Source organism: Cricetulus griseus, chromosome 7 (assembly GCF_003668045.3).
Source record: "Cricetulus griseus strain 17A/GY chromosome 7, alternate assembly CriGri-PICRH-1.0, whole genome shotgun sequence".
Lineage (NCBI taxonomy): Eukaryota > Metazoa > Chordata > Mammalia > Rodentia > Cricetidae > Cricetulus > Cricetulus griseus.
The window spans coordinates 15,310,563-15,327,555 of NC_048600.1; the positions used below are offsets into that span (position 1 = coordinate 15,310,563).

Genomic DNA, 16,993 nt, shown 5'->3' on the forward strand with positions numbered 1-16,993 from the left:
ATGATATTCTCCCATATTTTGTCAAAGTAATGGAAAACCAATAGCCTCATTCTTTCACATAGCAAATGTACGGGCCCTCATGGTACTCTTCTATCTTCCTTTAGTTCAGCAACTCCAATGGGATGATTCTTGTCCCCTCATCCTATGTGTTATTGTATCTCAGACAAGTACACTAAAACTGCTTTGGTCATATAGTCATCCATTTTACAACAATCTTTATGTTCAAGGGAATGGGGTATTATGAAAGATCATGCTACCACCTAGAATAAAAAAATTGAGAGCAGGTACTATTAGATAGACTAAATTAATATATGCTATGTAATTTTGCTAGAATTTCACTTCTTAACTCTATATACTTTCATTTATTTTAATCTAGTACTAGAATGCAGTCAAGTATCATATATAAAGTTTACTTTTTAATTCAAAAGGGAAGAAAATACTATAATGTAGCAAAAAATAAAGCCCATGTTCCAAAAAGGGCAGGATTAATAACTTTAGAAATAAAACTGATGGAAAACATTTTTATAGTTTCCCCTCCTATAAATAAAGATCTACATGAATGTGGTGGTTTGAATGAGAACGGCCCCTTTAGGCTCATGCTTGAATGCTTGATCCCCAGTTGGTGGAACTGTGATAAGGATTAGGAGGAAGTGTATCACTGAGAGTGGGCTTTGAGGTTTCAAAAGTCCATGCCATTGTAGTTAGCTTTCTCTCTGCCTCCAACTTTGGGATAAGATGTAAGCTCTTAGCTACTGCTCCAGTGCCCTGCCTGCCTACCTGCCACCATACTCCCTCCCATGATGGTCATGCACTAACCCTCTTGAACTGTGAGGCCCAATAAATGTTTTCTTTTATAAGTTGTCTTGTCATGATGTCTCTTCACAGCAATGGAATAGTAGTGACCTAGTTCTGCATAACTGGGCAGAATTTTAGTAACTCCCCAATATTCTTTATCAAAGCCATCATTAGAAAAGCAAATAAAAAGGAAACACAGACTTAAATTAATTATCAATGTTGGTAAGAGGTAAGTGAAGACCTCCAGAGAGACTATAAAAAACTTTTCAGACGACAAAAAGTCTCCACTGGTATCCCAAATCCCTATACCCCTTCTTTTCTCATTCTATAATCTTACTAACCAAGTCCTGTAAGTAGGAAAGTTCTGAAGTGTTTATACCAAAGCAAATAGTCACTTTCTTTAAGTTTCAAATATCCACTCTACAATAGCAAACTAAAGCTTATTATTTTATATACCACTAGAGACATTAGTAAATTTGTCCTTTAATTGATATGAAGGTATCATTCAGCACTTACAAGCTCTTTCTAAGAATAATTTAAACAATAAAAAATTGTGTTTAGAACTTGTAGAAAGAGCTCAGAGGATAACAGCACTGGCTTCTCCTCCAGAGTACTCAGATTGCATTCCTAGCACCCACATTATGGCTCATAGCCATCTATAACTCCAGTTTCAGGGGATCCAATGTCTTCTTCTATCCTCTGCAGCAGCAGCAAGCATATGGTACACACAAACACACACACACACACACACACACACACACACACACACACACACACACACTCAAACACATAAAATTAAAATAAATAAATCTTTTTTAAATTCTAGTTAGCCAGATATAAAGGGCTTATTATTGCTCAATAACTCTTAAACAGGGCCTTCTCGTTTTGATATTCAATAAACAAAATTAGTTCTTCTATGGCAAAGCCATGTTCTACTCATTTATGTTTTTTGTCCTTATTTCCTAGCCCCTTATACAGTGATCTATAACTACTCTAATAAGGAACATGTGTCACTTTAGGGAAAGCCACGATAACCAAAGAAGCTATTTCATGTTCCAGAAAACGCATCAAACCTCCATTATCTGCTTAACGACCAAACCCCCTTTTCATGTAGCATGGAACTATGCCACAAGCATCATTCCAAATCCTATATATTCTAACTCAAATCTACTTCCTCCAGGAAGTTTACCCGAAGCATGCTGGGCTCCAAGCACCATCAGTAACAGCTTTAGAAACATGCCTTGAGTAGGGAACTATGAAAGCACTAGAGTACAAACTAGTAAAATCATCTCTCCCCTGTGTAATTTACAATTGGCTTGGAAGGAAAGGATACAGGTAAAAACAGAAACAAGCCAACAATAATCATTCTCAAGCAAGTGCTAAAAATGCATGCTGAAATATCTACTCCCATGTGACGCTTCTGCACTATTTTATATTATTTTTAATTTATGTAAAATTTAAAACAAAGGAGAATGCCTTATATAATCTTTTTTTTTTTTTTTTGGTTTTTTGAGACAGAGTTTCTCTGTGTAGCTTTGGAGCCTATCCTGGCACTCACTCTGGAGACCAGGCTGGCCTCGAACTCTCAGAGCTCCTCCTGCCTCTGCCTCCCAAGTGCTGGGATTAAAGGCATGTGCCACCAACTCCCGGCCAAAATATATAAATACCTTATATTACATATATACATATATATTACATAGTGTTTTCTCCCTTTTGTTTGTTTTTGTTTTTGCAAATCAGGGTTTCTCTGTGCAACTACTCTCCTGCCTCTGCCTCCCGGGGGCTGGGATTAAAGGCGTGCACCACCAATACCTGGCAAAATCTCTTTTTTTGTTGTTTTTTGTTTGTTTGTTTGAGACAAGGTTTCTCTGTGGCTTTGGAAGCTATCCTGGAACTAACTCTTGTAGGCCAGGTTGGTCTCGAACACAGAGATCCGCCTGCCTCTGCCTCCCAAGTGCTGAGATTAAAGGCGTGCACCACCAATGCCCGGCCTTATAATCTTTTTATTTTTAAAGATTTATTTATTTTTATTTTATGTGCATGGGTGTTTTATCTGCATCTATGTCTGTGTACCATGAGTGTGCCTGGTGCACATGGTGGCCAGAAGAGGGCATCAGATCCATAGGGACTGGAGTCACAGATGGTTGTAAGCCACCATATGGGTGCTGGACATTAAATCCAGGTTACCTGGAAGAGAAACTGCACTCTTAACTACTGAGCCATGCCAGGTCTGATTATAATCTTCTTGATGGACAAGAACTTGAAGAATAACTTTATGGTTCCACAATAGGTGTTCAATGAGAAAATAAACTTCTCATGTAAGGAATATGTTTAAAAAACAACAACAAGCTAAAAAGTAGCACTGATTGAGATCTTAGGACCTTTTACTCCACACCTCTAAGAACAGAGTCAGAAAGCAACATGAGTTTGTTTGTTTGATCCATGACAGGGGCACTCTATACTAAGAATATTAACTTACCAGGTTACCTCAGATTTCTTTTTCTTTGGTTTTCAAGTTTTGAGCAGCAGTTCTAGCAATTGTGCCCAAGGCCTAATACATATTTAGGCAAGTACTCTGCCAAGGAGCTACATCCCTAGCCACTGCCACCTCTTATAAAATATTGAGACAAGGTTTTGCTTAGTTGCCCAGGCTAGCCTCAAACTTAGTCTTCCTGTCTCAGCCTTCTAGGCAGCAGCGTGTATTACCACATGCAGCTGTTCCAGACATTTCAGATCACCCTTTATAGTCAATGTCTTACACTGTAAACATGCTCTCCATATAATATTCAGTTTTCAATTTACTAAATGTCTTGAGACCAATAAAAAGAATCCCTAGAATATATTATCTATGAGTATTCCAGAAACACAAACACACACTTTAAATACATTCATAAGTAGCATTAATGGGTTAATCGGTATTTGCTAAAATTTTTGAGTCCAAGACATCACAGAGGCCAAAATATAAAACATGAAACTTTTTACTCATTTTATACCATAATATGGGCTGACAAAAAAATTCATACAGACTACACACACACACACACACACACACACACACACACACACACACACACAATCAAATGAGTTAGAAAAGTAAAAAGAGTTCACAAAAGGAACATGTTATTTTCAGGTTTTAAATGAACAGGAACTGAGAAATCTGGGTGAAGTTTTAAAAAGTAAGTACAATTTCGGGAGTACACATTAGAATAAGGGAGAATATTACAAAAAAGAAATAGGATATTTAGGGGACAATAAGCCAAGGGTTTCATTCCATACAATCAATTGTGAAGACTAATTGAAAATAAAGCCAGAGAACAGAGTGGTGCCACATGCTGGAAAGCTTTAAATGCTAGGCTGTAAAACAACTTTATTTTGATAGTAATGAGGACCATGGAAGGCTTTTCATCAAAGAAAACAGCAGTAAAATTTAGCATGATGGAGCTAGGGAGGTGGCTCAATGGGTAAAAGCACAAGCATTCATGCCAAAACCCTTTGCTCCCATGTAAACACCAGGCCGGCATGGAGGCCTGTGGAAGAAAGCTAGGCTGGCCAAGAGCTCTAAGAAACCCTGACTCAATTTCTAAGGAAGTGGAGGTTGATCAAGGAAAACACCAGACATCAACTTCTGGCTTCTGGCCTCTACATGCACACCTTGCACTCACACACATGCACAGAGGCATGTGCACACACATACATGCAATCACATACAGGAACTATGCACATGCCCCCAAAATATCAGGATGATGATTTTACAATAAAATTAAGCAAATCTAAAGGGAGAAGCTGCAAGATGGCTCATCAGGTAAAAGTACTTAATTGCTGAGTCTGGTGATGTGAGTTCCATTCCTGGGATCCACATGGTGGGAAGAGAAAAACAACTCCTAGACACAGTCCTCTGACCACCACATGTAAGCACGGGCACACATGCTCCATGTGTGCACATATGGTGCACAACACATACAGTACATAATTTTTATTTAAGATTTTGTTTTATGTTATGTGTATGAATGTTTTGCCTGCATGTAACTGTACTGTGTGCATGCTCGGTGTTTGGGGGAGGTCAGGAGAAGGCACTGATTCTCCAGGAACAGGAACTACAGACAGTTGTGAGCTACCATGAAGGTGCTGGGTCCTCTGTAAGAGCAGGCAGCATTCTTAACTGCTGAACCGTCTCTCTGGACCTAAATAAATATTCTGAAAGTAAAATAAAAAGAAACAATCAAAGAAAGAACTCACTATGGATTACAGGATAACTTTAATACTACTTTAGTAATTAAGCCTGAATTAAAATTATTGTGGGAAAGAAGGGACCAGATAAGGAGCCCACAAAACTCAGAAAGTTTTTAGTATGTGAAATCAGAGTCTAAGAACTCATAAATGGCTGAGATTCCAATGCTAATGGGTGTTTAAACAAGCAATTCTGAATCCCAACCCATTCAGGAGAACTTCCTAGACACACACTAACAGACACACACACACACACACACACACACACACACACACCCCTATATCCTTATTCACACTTTTGTAAAAGTGGAAAAGGAGGGCTTGAGGGAGAAATTATATATAAAAGAAACCAAATAATGTAGAACCAGGCAGTTGTGCAACACAGCACAAAAACCTGTAAAGGCCAAATGCATTTGCAATCACATCTATTGCAAAATGGAAAAACTGCAAAACCAGTCATACTGCAGGCTTGAATAATGACATCAAATATATCCATTAAACTTGGCAAGAGGGTAAAACTGGATGAATGGTGTTATTGAGGTCCCTGTCCTCAACAACAAAGGAGATGATGGATCCTTTCTGGAATTTGGTGAAGTCTGTAGACCCTCTCCCAGAGAAATTAAAAACTCACAAAATTTTACATATAAAGCGTTTACAGACTAAAGCCAATCTTCCCATGAACTTCAAGTTAAGAACCTTTGCTATGGAATAGTAGTAACTATTTTTATCATATATCCCATGGCTTTAAAGTTTTTTAGTAGTAAATCACACATGTCTATTTATGACATATACACAATGCATACAAAACTGATAAATTATGTGCTTTATAAAATATATACAAAATATAAATTTAAGCATCTTCAATTACAAGAAACTAGTGATTTTAAACAATTACTTCACTCATTGATTCATAAAAGCTATGTGCCATTTCTAATAAATGCTATTATCAATTCCACTACTTTTTTTACAGTATTACAACTAAACATGTTTTTTTTGTTTTTAATCTTGCATTCAGACTTTCTTTAATACTACAGCTTGAGGCTCTAGCCCTAAATTCAGTTAGTTTTTATAACAAATAACTATTTTTGCTTGGTTTTAATGGTTAGCACAGCTGAAAAACATACTTTGCAAAGATGAATAAAACCCAAAGAAGAACTCCATTACTGGCTGCACTGAATAAAACATGATATTCAATTGCAATTCCACTCACCACTTATGCAAAGGCTTTTCGCTAAAAATCAGCTACTGCATTTCCATATTTCCTGATGGCAATCAGTTGTTCTTACAAGCTAATCAGATGAAATTACCTTTTTATATTTTCAGCAGATGGTCTTGAAACCACTAAAACGTCTCTTTTACAAGGTTTTATACAGGTTAGAAAACTTGGTTCATGAATTCAAGTGTTCATGTAAAAAAAGTTCTTCAAATTAACACTCATCATTACCAGCAATTAAATCCAATAGGACGGAAATGCTTCCAAACACCATTTTCAATATCTTCTCTCCACAGCACTGAACTCTGCTTTCTTCCAAAAGGTAGTTTTTGAGTCACTGTTAAAGTACCATTATAGAAAAGGAGCAGATTAAGTGTGCTTATTTGATGGACTACATACCACACACAACCATGTATCACAGAAAATGCTAGCAAATGATATTTGTCTTTTTGTGGATGAAGTCATCATCAAGTTAGACACTTCTTAAATCTTTTGCCTTGAGATAACCAGTCAATCTCTATGAACTACAGAGCTGCATGTTGACTCTTTACTGCAATACAAAGTAGTGTCAGGAGTCTATCATGTAAAATAATAAATCTAAGATTCTCTTTACCCAAGCCCCCCTAAACTGCACAATATCACAGAAGATTGAAAGTGAAAGAGCTTGCATCTCCCAAACAGAATGTTGTTGATCTGACTGTAGAGACACTGTCCCACATCAGTGTCTTGCACTAAAACCTTTATCAGTGCCTTGCATCCAATTACCCTTGTATAACTGCCTCCAACTATATTATAACCATACCTAAAATACTACAAATTTGGCAAAAGACACAGACCACAGCACATTCTGTGAGCACAGCTGCCTTCAACACCATTATCTCAACGCACACCTGGCTAAGGCATTAATTGAATATATAGAGCTGTAACAAGGTCCAAGACTCTTTTATTTCAAAGTACATGTATTTGTGTGTGTGTGTGTGTGTGTGTGTGTGTGTGTGTGTGTCCATGTCACAACATCAAGTGGAGGTTAGAAGATGACTTGGGGGAGTTGGTTCTCTTCTTCTACCATGTGAGTTTCAGGGATTGAACTCAAGTTGTCAGGTTTGACAGCAAGCACATTTACTTACTGAGCCATCTCAACTATCAAGGTCCTAAAATTTAATGATACCCTTAAGTCCTTTTTGGAACACAGTAAAGCATAAATAAATCATGAAATATTGAGAGCTGGGGGTTTCCCACTTGTATGACCAATCTCACTTATACAATCAGGTGTATTTATACAAGGAGAGGACATTTTTGCATTAAAAAACAACTCTACGGCATCAGTTTAAAAATGTCGAAGCTGGAGCAAGGTAGCACACACCTTTAGTCCTAGCACTCAGGAGGCAGAGACATCAGAATCTCTTGAGTTCAAGCCAGCTTGGTCTACAAAGTAAGCTCCAGGCCAGGCAGGGCTACCCTATGGGACCCGGACTCAAACACTCAAACACACACACACACACACACACACACACACACACACACACACACACACACACACACACACGGTAAACTAGGGACTGGAAAGACTTCAGATCATCGGTTAAAAACACTGAGGTCTCCATGATGGGGAAACCCACAGAAAAAACTGACCCGAGCTAGTGAGAGCTCACTGACTCTGGATTGACCTACATAGGACCTAACTAGACCCCTTGAATGTAGGTGACAGTGTGTAGATTGGGAAGTTTATGAGGCCACTAGCAGTGGGTCCAGGATCTACCTAGTGCATGAACTGACTTTTTGGAGACCATTTCCTATGGAGATACCTTGCTCAGCCTAGCCCCAGAGAGACGGGCCTTGGTCAGGCCTCATGGTGGTGCTGAGACAGACTTCTTTGACTCCAGTGGGTAGGGGGGGGCATACCCTCTCTGAGGAGTGGAAGTGGGGTGAGTGAGGGGAAGGTGGGGGGAGTAGTCTGAGGGGAGGGAGGGGGACTGGGATTGAGATGTAAAATAAAAAATAATAAAAGAAAAAGAACACTAAGGTCTCTTCCCAGCACCCACATGACAGGTTAAAAACTATCTGTAACTCCAGTTCCAACCCCCTTCTGGCCTTTGAGTGCACCAGACATGTATGTAGTGGGTGACTGAACACAGACATACATGCAGGCAAAACACCCACATACACAAAAAAATAAAAGAATAATAATTTTTTAAATATCAAATGATAATGCACTGTCTGAAAGAATAACTGCTGCTTTAAAAGATACAGTATAAGGCAGCAAAAAAGATTTTATACTAACTTCTATTCAAAAACCACATGATCTTTTTTAATATACATAAAAATTAATGAATAAGTTCCTAGTGTGGTAAGCCTTACACGTGGAATCATTTAAAAAATTATGAAAATATAAAATTTGGGGTATAAAACCCTGCCAAGAAAAGATCCACATAAATTTGGAAAATTGACATTTCTCATTCTCATCCAGATCTTACACACTACATTCAGTTCTCACGATCTCCTCCCATTAGATGCTATTCAGCATCACGTGACTTGAATGTCCACTTTCTGCTCCCACTTAGGTTGACACTCTCCTTGTCTTCTTTGCACAGTCCCCCGGTTACATCCTTAGAATCACAAGCTTCCCTGCCCTTGCTTCTCTCCCATTAAATCTGAATACACAGCTTCCCCATCCCACCCTTACAGAAACCACACCCAGGCTTCAGAGCTCATTTGCCAGCAAGCCCACCATGAAACCTGCCTTGATCTCTCTCTCAAAAGAGGTAACTGCTGTCTCTTCCTGGATCCTCAAGTACACAGCCGTCCCAGCATGCTTCTCACAGCACTCCTCACATTTAATTAACATTACAGGTATTTTGTTGTCTTATCACTGCTCTTGGGTCATAATCGCCTTAAGAATAGAATGTCTATCTTATCGTTTCACTTCCTTATCTTTTAACAGCACAGCACTTTGAACAATGTACTCATTTAACTATAGCTTCAGTGAATAGCCAAGTAGCTACTTATAATCAATTACAGACTTCCTGTACCATCTAAAGTAGAAAAGGAGGTATAACTGGAAATTTGTAGAACAAATAACTTTTCCCTGATTTCCTCCAATCAAACAAGCCAAAGTAAAGCCAGTATTATACATTATAAAAACCAAGGGCATTTTATCCTTCAACTATCAGATCAAATACAGCATGATACATTTAAATATATATATATGCAAACAATGCAGTCTATGATTGATAATAGAAATATATAACTATTTCAACCATATAGGCAAACTAAAATTTAAGATATACTATATTAACTTGGTCAGAGTAAGAGTGACCATTCAAAACACACTGCAAACACAGAGAATGATCAAACAATTTGTTCCAAATGAAAGAAAATACCTTAAGTTTTATTTAAACACTATCAAAACTTAAGAAGCAGAATTTTATTGCTAAGACTCCAAAACCAGCCATTCAAAGATAAGCTTCCCTGGACAGAAGCACAAAAGAATCAACATTACTAAAGTACAAAGGTGAGACCAGAAAGCACAAGAATCTTAAAGTGACACTTTCATTAAGTACCAGGTGTATGCATGGTCACCAGAAAGAAATAAAGTTGCAGGAGTCTCTGCAGGATCTTTATGGAACCCAAAGAGGGTTATAATGTAGCCAAGTGAGGCAAATACTCCTGGATAAACGCCAGTTTAAAGGTATGCATGTGACTTCCAGTCAGTTGTCCTAGGCTCAAATGCCATTCCTAGCACCTACAAGCTGTGTGATCTTACACCAGCCACTTAACTTCCCTGAACCTTATTTCCTCATTTATAAAATGTGGTTTGTAGAGCTAGCAAAATACCTGGCTCAGAGACAATACTTAATAAATATTTGCTGATTCTCAATGAGAGCAATACAAGAAAAGCAGGTATTCCCCTCCAATTTTTTTTTTTTTAATTTTTGAGGGGAAATGGTCTTAACTACTTCCCAGTTAAAATGAATTTGACTCTCAGTATTTGTGAGAGAGTGATTCCAGAGACCTGTGGAGATACCAAAAGCTGTGGGTGTTCAAGTGCCATACATAAAATGGTATACAATATCAAGGCTTTTAGATTTCATCACACTGTATTATTTAAGGGGAAATGACAAGAAAAAAACTCCACAGAGTCTATACAGAAACATTTTTTTTTTAATATTTCTTCTCTTCACCACCACCAGTAATGGGGACTGGACATAGGCCCCATATAAGCTAAGCAAACACTCTGCCACTAAGCTACATCACCAGCCCTTTTGAGTATTCCTATAAATGGCTGATTGGTCTATGAATTAACAGTGGGCAAACTATAGTTCTTCCTTCCTTAGCTCATAGATTACTTCAAAGTTGACTAAAATTCCTAAAATTTTAAATCTCAGTAGTCAAAAGCTTTGACCTGGACTTAGTCATCTCCTCTATACTATTAAGGAGGTTATTCTAAATAACACTTAAAGCTCTTCTACTCTTAATGCTGTGGTCCGTTCAATCTCAAGGGTTTTTCCAGACTAACCAGGGAGGTAGTGAGGAGGTGGAGAGAGGCAGGGAAAGAAAGAAAGATGGATTATATAGAACAGTCACTGATGCTAAGGGAGTACAAGTCAACTGGAGAGTACACCAGCTTTGATGCTGATTTTGAAGATCAAAAGAACATAGAAGAAAAGAAAACAACTCAAATAAAGAAAATGAAACATGTAAGTTAAGAAGCAAGATACCTCTGGGTGACTATTTTTAGAGACAGGGTCTTACTATAACCCTGGACCAGACTCTGGGAGATTATAACACTTTCTTCACCTATGTAGCATTTTACAGGTTATAGAGCATTTCTGCATGTTATCTACAGCAAAGTTGCTGGAATGGGAAGTAAGAGACACCATTTAAATGTCTTAGGGTTTGATGAATTTGTAGAATCTTCACTAAAAACATCAATAACATTTAGAAAGATTTTTTTCCGTAGTTATGTGTAGAATAAATTAGAGAGGCAAATGCATACAGGCAAATATCTCTAAACCTACAAATTAGAACTGTGGCATGAAAAGCAAAGTGGAATCTGACCAATAGTTTACCTGATGGCAAAGAAACTCATACAGTCACAGTGACTCCTATTACCCCACATTCAAGTGACCAGGGACCAGATTATTCAACAAGAAAAAAAGGGGGGGACAGGGGAGATTAGCCCAAAAAGTATGAAGAAAAGAATCAGAGGTGTGGTGATGGGTTAGGAATAGACTGTCCATTTGCTAAATAGTGATAATGCTTTACTACATGCCAGATCATAGCTAAATAATGTTACTTAGATTATTTTTAAAAGCACAATGATATGAGTAAGTACATTATTCCAATTTTAAATATGAAAACCTAAGGTTTAATTTAGTTAAATACCTGAGGATACATGAAGAACCATGACCCAACCCCACCTCTGACTAAAGTTAAAGTTTGACTTCTAAAACAACCTTTAAAATTGCCTCAAAGTTATAAACCAATTGGTAAAAAGCTACAAACAAAAAGGACAATAATAAAGCAGCCAGGTTGGTGGTGAGATGGTTTGGTGTTTGCTGAAAAGCCTGGTGACCTGAGTCCTATCTCCAAAACTCACATGATAAGAATCAACTCCCAAAAGTTGTCATCTGACTTAGACCCATGTGCCACAGAAGGAGTGTGACCACACACTTACACTTGCAAATAAATAAGCAAATGTTGTCTAAGGTATCATTGTGGGAACATTGGATAATCTGCTGTTAATAGGATTCTGACTCGGCTGGTGGGATTACACTGCTATTCTTGCACCTCTTTTATCAGTTTGATCTCTGTTCCTAGCAGGGCCACTCAATAATATCAATGCCCGCTCCCCTGCTCCCTGAAATATGGTATGTGTGTTGGGGGGAGGGTAATAGAAAAATCTATCTAAGGCGAGCGTGACTAAACTGATTAATTTCAAGTCTTTTTCCCAAACACTTTAATGACAGCATCTATTTTGGTATAAGCTACTTATCATTAAATATGATGACTACACTAACAAAGCCTGTCACTTCTGTGAGCTGAGCACACAGATACACCTCTATAACCCTAGATATGAGGAGGCTGAGGCAGGAGGACTCAACTCAGCACAAATACCTCAAAGTCAAAATGAGAAAGAACTGAGGCTCAGCTGAGTGGGGGAATGCTTGCCTGGCATTCAGAAAGTAATGGGTTCACCACTCCTTATCATAAGATAAATAAGAAAGTAAATAAAAACACTCTGCTATGGGTGGGTTCAGGGAGGAAATGGAGATACCACCTCCTTTATTTGCACTAGTGGAACAAGATTTACACAATTGATGTCATTATTTAATAACAATTTCCTATATTAAGCTATATGTCCAGAAAAACTACAATCATTTTTATGTTCTGTAGTAACTCAAATACCACATGCTCACAAACCATTTCCAAATCTACACTAAGCTATATAAGTTACATATCCTTAAATTAAGTAACTAAGAATAGTACCCAGCTACTCTAGGCCATTTTATGACCCAACACCACATAATAAGAAGTAGGCACACAGTCTAAGTTTAAAATGCCTAAACATCATTTCCAATGGTAAGGGGAAAAAAAGTCAGAGACTACAAAACCTGTCCTCAATGGCTAGTGACAAAAGGGTAAATGACTGGCTAATGTGACAGACGCAATAAAGAAATCAATTTCTATGGTCTAGACTATAGGAATGAGGAGAGTTATAAAAGTGGAGACAATTCTTTACAGTTCTGTAACTGTACAGATATAGGGCTCTTTGTCCAACTCCTGAAATTTGAGCATTTTATCCAATTGCATGCCCATCCAGCAGCTAGTATTTGCAGGTAATGCAGAAAAGCACCCACCACAATAATTGTGGACCTCTGCCAGAAAAGTAATAGCTGCCCCCTGAGAATTACTGTGACTATCAATGCCAAGACACTAATAAGCAGCCTAGGGATGTCCTCTATGCATAACTTAGAAATCCTAAGTCTTATGTGCTCAGGCTGACCTTCCATACTTGCCTAAAACGAAACCTAAGACGGGCCAACCAGCTCTGTAAAATGTACAACAAAACATCCAACAACTTGGACTCCTTAGAAAATTGGAGCAAATTGAAACAAGAAACAGGGGCAGTGCTGCCCCGAGAGAAGGCACGTGAAACTGATGACAACTGAACAACGAGAGCTAAATGTCCTTGAGAAACTATTAGAAGTACAACCCAGTACGTAGTCTGGTTGGAACAAAAAGGTTTTTCCAGGGATGTCCTGATATCTTCTCCCACTCCGCCTTTCAGCACCTCTCCTCCACCCTCATCATTTACTCAACATTTAGTCCTGGTGAAGATGGCTCACTGGATTAGCAGGATCAAGAGGACATGCAGAGAACATTCCATCCTGGGAACAACATATTTAAGTTATTTAGACATGTTTACCACCCTTCACTATAGAGTTAGAAGCCTGAAATTTTGCCAACATTTTCACAGTATACAACAGTCAGCACCATAGCAACCTAATCCTCTGCCCACCAAAAGCTCAACACAGACACAGAAAATGGGAAATTCAGCAAAACTGCAGAGTGGCCCTGGACTCCTTTAGCAGTCAAATAAATGTCTTCAGTAGTAGCAGCATCTTTACATCACACCCACTCCATGTTACCCTTACAGCTTCCTGGCATAAGCAAGTTCTTGGGATTATACAAACTGCTGCTTCTGTTTCCAGCCCAGATTTCTAGAAATGAAATTCTGGAATTGAGGGAGAAATACAAACAAATGTTGGCAGAAAGGAGGAGGGAAGAAATGCATTGTCTATATAATCCCAGTTTAAGTGAACAATCATCCTTAGTTTCATAGAGCTTTTTTTCTTTCAATAAAACCACTTACTCAAAATTGTAGATCTAAAAACACTCCCTTGGCTTAAACCACACACAAAAGAACAACTTTATAGACATAACCCTATAAATTTTCTCAGAAATAAGGAAGAGATTAACTGTAAATTATGTAAAATTCAGGCTTTGCATCTATAAACCAAAGTTCAGTGTGGATTAAATATGTGTAATAGATTAACATAAAACGTCTGAAAAAAATCAAACCAAATACCAACTCTTACAAGCTACGGGCTTCTATTTTCTCTCCAAGCTCCCAAAGTCTGAATAAGAAATGGAGAGAAGACATTGCAGACTTTAGGTCACAGAACCAACTTGGACCTTTCCACAAAGTACAGGAGATCAAGTAGAAACACTTCCATTTTACCTACTTTATGACAAATTACTCGAGGAATGCCTATTTATGAAACTGAATCAAATCCCACAGCTACCTTTAACCCAAAACTATTTCTAGCTCAAGAGCCAAAGACCCGAGCAAATGCGCAAATACTTTCTTTTCACCTTATTCCCAACATGAAGAAACCCGACCCCTTCCTACAACATCACAGCTTCTGTGAAGCTCCAAGAGAGGCCCCTTTGGCCAACTTTTTTTTTTTTTTCAAGACTAACCTCCAACCAATTCCAGAAGAGGAGGCAAACCTCAAACAAATTTAACCCTTGATATCCACTCCCAGGAATCTACAACATCATCCAAGTTTCACTGCAGTCCTGTCTTGCACAGACACAAGATTTCTTCATGGCTGAAGTGAAAGCCTCACAAATCACCAGAGATTCCTCTTGTCAATCACACAGGGTGCTGGGGCTGCGATTCACCCATGAACTTCTTACTGGCCAACATCATACTTCACATTAAAAACTTAATGTTTCAAAAGACAAAAAAAGAGGAAAAGAAAAGTCACCTTTTCCACAAGGACACCTGCCTCGCCTCTGGAGTGTCTCTATAAGGAACGACGATAGCTGAGCCAGAGACGTTAATAGGTACTGCCCAGCTTAAAGTTTTCCTCGCTATCAAACTCTTCGGCCACAGCACCTCGGCTTGTCCTTGTCACACACAGGGTGTACAGTCAATCCCTCTGTCTCCCTCTAACATCGTCAGACTAGAGGGTGTCTGGCCCATGGGAATGACTGCTTAAAAAAAAAAAAAAATGCACATTCAAATAAGATAAAAAACGAGCCACTGCAGAGGATTGGTAAGGACTGAGGACCCCCGGTGTCCAGCTTCTTCCAAGCGACTATGGAGAGCTCAAGTTCCATCACTGACCACTAACCAAATCTACCTCCAATCCTTTAGCTAACGTGTGCTAAAGGTCCTTTCGACAGAACCCTGCAAGGGGACCAAATCTCAGCCCAAGGGGAAAATCTCCTTTATTCGTCCATTCCTACCTCCGAAGCCCTAGTCCCAGGGGGAGAAAGGCAAGTGCAGCCCGGCTAGGCAAAGCGACCGTCGAAAGCTGCACGCACAGAGAGGCATGCCTAGGTCGCCCCCATTTCGCTGTCCCGGCGAACAAGACTCAGAGAGGCTGACGGGCTGGCCAAGGTCACCGAGCTTGCTCGTCGGGGCCGAGGGGCGCCCGCGCCTACTTCCGGCTCCCCCTTTCGGCGGCGGCTCGGGGCGCCCGCTCCCCACCCGGCCCGCGGCCGCGCGCCCTCCGCGGATGCTCGCACTCCGCTAACTAGGGCAACTGGAGTGCGCCGCAGGGACGGCGCTCTGCAGCGCGTCGCTCGCCCGGGAGCAGCCCCCAGCTGGTGCCGTGACAGCTGCGACCTCCGCCCCCTGCAGCCGCGCCAGGCCAGCAGGGGAACTCGGGGAAAGTGGCAGCGGGAGATGGGTCCCAGAGAAAGGAGAGCCCGGGCGGAGGGCGCCAGCTGCTCCCCGCCCCTAGGGCCGCCGCGCCGCGCGGCTCGTGACAGCTGCACCCACCCGAGGCTCCCGCCCGCCGCCGCCGCGCCGCCGCCACTGCCACTCACCTGCCTCCGCCGCCGCCGCCGCCGCTGCCGCCGCCGCCTCAGGGCCGCGCTCCCTGGCGCCCCGCTCGCTCGCGACTGTGGCGGCGCCGCCGTGGACTCTGCCGCTCCTCCGGCCGGGCGCCCGTCCCCGGGGCCCAGGCGGCCCGCCCGCCGCCGCAGCGGCTCTCCGTCCCCCTCCTCCGGAGCAGGAGTCCCCCCCCTACTTCGGGGGGGGGGATGCAGAACCACCCCGACGCGGGCTGTGCCTGAGGGAACAGCAGCGAACTGCAGCCGAGGCGCTTGAGGCCGCGCTCCAACCGACGGACGACAGGACGAGGTGAATCGCGTCGGTCTCCCGCTCGCCCGGCCTGAAGAACAGGCATTTCAGCCGCTCTCCGCGGCCGCCATGTTCTCCTCCTCCACGGCCGCCGCCGCCGCCGCCGCCGCCGCCCCCCCTCCCGGCCCCGCCCCCCGGGCCCCGCCCGCAGCGCCCCGCCCCACCCACTCGGGCTCCGCCCTCGCCCCTGCCCCCTCTGCGGGCCCGGCCCAGAGCCCCGCTGCCCTCCAGCTCCGACGGCGCGCCCCGGGCAGCGCGACTCCGCTGGCCTCGCTCGGCGTGGAGCCGCCCCGCGCCCTCTGCCGGCCGCAGACTAAGGAAGTGTGAGAAAGGAGGCCCGAACTCTTCCCGCACGGACCCTCCCCTCGGGGCGGTCCTCTGCCCGCTGCCAGGAAGCCTCGAACCCCAGGGTGCCCCCAGGCGGGCTGCGGGACGGGCAGCCTCCCGCTGCTCTTTATCGTTTAGGGAAGGTTGGGGAACGACCTGAGGCCCTGTGGATCCGGGAGGAGTCTGACCTGGGTCTGTCTCCACTCGTGGGGTGTATTACTTCGAGTGAGAGATATCCCTCCGGCCTTGTTTGTTTTTTTTGGTTTTTG

General features: G+C 41.7%; 1 protein-coding gene across 10 annotated transcripts in view; it reads right to left on the minus strand.

The window, feature by feature from the left end:
- The window catches only part of Ncoa1 (nuclear receptor coactivator 1), a 195,682-nt gene extending 179,184 nt beyond the window's left edge, over positions 1 to 16,498 (minus strand). For all 10 annotated transcript variants that reach the window (XM_027424560.2, XM_027424565.2, XM_027424562.2 and 7 more), the window contains exon 1: positions 16,082 to 16,498. The gene's annotated coding sequence lies outside the window, so the exon portion shown is untranslated. The remainder of the gene's footprint in view (positions 1 to 16,081) is intronic.
- Positions 16,499 to 16,993: the final 495 nt, after the last annotated feature.